This window comes from Miniopterus natalensis, chromosome 4, assembly GCF_054644295.1.
Source record: "Miniopterus natalensis isolate mMinNat1 chromosome 4, mMinNat1.hap1, whole genome shotgun sequence".
Lineage (NCBI taxonomy): Eukaryota > Metazoa > Chordata > Mammalia > Chiroptera > Miniopteridae > Miniopterus > Miniopterus natalensis.
In genome coordinates, this window is record NC_142084.1 from 75437218 (window position 1) to 75439003 (window position 1786).

Consider the following 1786-nt stretch of genomic DNA (forward strand, 5'->3'; position numbering starts at 1 on the left):
CCCCACCCCGTCAGTGGGGGACCCTTCCTCCAACGGTGAGAAACGGGCTCCCGCCATCTGCTAGTCATTTAATTAATTGCTCAGTCTAGCACACGTGCATAGCAGTGTCAGAATTTTAAAACTGTATCCCCGGTGGAAACAACTTTATCAATAAGAGTACAGTGCTGTGGCAGTTCATTTTGCCTTTAGGGTTTTTAATATATTTTTTCAATTTTTTTTTTAGTGTGGTAAAATACACCAACCTAAAACTGACCATTTGAAGTCTACAGCTCAGTAGTATTAAATGCATTCATACTGTTATGCAATCATCACTACTACCCACCTCCAGAGCTCCTTTCAGTTTGTAAAACTGAAACTATATTCATTAAACAGTAACTCCTCATTGCTCCCTCCTCCCTGCCGCAGCCCCTGAAAACCAACATTCTTTCAGTTTCTAGGAAAGTGGAATCATACAGCATTCTCTCTCTCCCCCTCTCTCTCTCTCTCTCCTGGGAAAAGCTTTATTGTTTCTATTTGGTCCAGGGCACGGGAGAGGGCTCCAGGGTGGTTAAAAGGCCGCCTGGCAGTTGTTGGGAGAGTCTCTGGTAGAAGCCAGACACCAGGGGGTTGCAGAGGGGCCCCTCAAAGACCTCTGGGCTCCAAAGGCTCCTAGTTGTGCTTGAGGGGGAGCCTTTTAAAGAGACACGCACCCAGCCCTGCCTGGGGCCCGCCAGCCTGCGGAGGTGCCAGGTGTCGCCTGTCTTCTTGATGAGTTTCTCCTGCTCATCCAGGAAGCAGGTCTGCAGGAGGTCACAGAGCTGAGGGTCTGTGCGGGCAGAACGCAGGGCCTGCGGATCCAAAAGGGCCTGGTTCAGGTTCCTCTCCAAGGCCCTGGAGGCTCCCATGGCGTCCTGAGTTTTAACCCACTCATCTTGGGATCACTTCTGCTTGTTCTGAAAGAGGTCGTGGCCGCCGAGCTGGTTTTGCATCTTTAAGAGATGCTTGGCATCCTCTCACTTCTCCTCTGTCAACTCACAGAAAAAGTGACCCATGCCCTCCAGAGTCACATCGTTGAGGTGGAAACAGAAGCCCAGAGAGAGGTAGGTGTAGAGGGTCTGTGGATGCAGGTTGACCAGGTAGTTTATGGCAATTCAACAATTGAATCTAAAAAACACACTAAACAAACAAGCAGAACAGAAACAGATTCATAAATACAGAGAACATTTTGATGGTTGCTAGAAGGGATGGGGGTTGGGAGGTTGGGTGAAAGAAGTTAAGGTATTCAGAAGTACGACTTGGTAGTTACAGAATAGTCATGGGGATATAAAGTACAGTATAGGACATATAGTCAATAATATTCTCATGACTATGTATGGTGTCAGATACGAGATTTATCAGGATGATCACTTAGTAAGTTATATAATGTCTAATCACTCAGTGTACACCTGAAACTAATATAATATTGTAGGTCAATTGTAATTGAAAAGTAAAAAATGATTTAAAGTAAAATTAACAAAAAAATAAAGACCCTGATTCTTCATAATATTAAAACAGTGAGTAAAAGAATAAACCATGAAAAAAATCTTTCAATTTAAAAAAATGGTGTTGGTGGTCTTGGAGACTGAGGATGGCTGAGATGGTTTGGAAGGTGGTGACTGGAAAAGAGATTAGATGGTAATGGAGGCTGGAAGAAGGGGTGTCCCTGGGTCTGTTCCATCCAAACACTGTTGAAACAAGAGACAGATCTGGGAGAATGCCTAGGGCGCTGCTGTATTGTCTTTTTGCGAATGGCTTATTTCACTTAGCA

At 44.8% G+C, this 1786-nt stretch overlaps 1 pseudogene; it reads right to left on the reverse strand.

The window, feature by feature from the left end:
* Positions 1-648: 648 nt before the first annotated feature.
* LOC107536082 (ferritin light chain-like) lies at positions 649-1130 on the reverse strand (annotated as a pseudogene).
* Between the last annotated feature and the right edge of the window lie 656 nt (positions 1131-1786).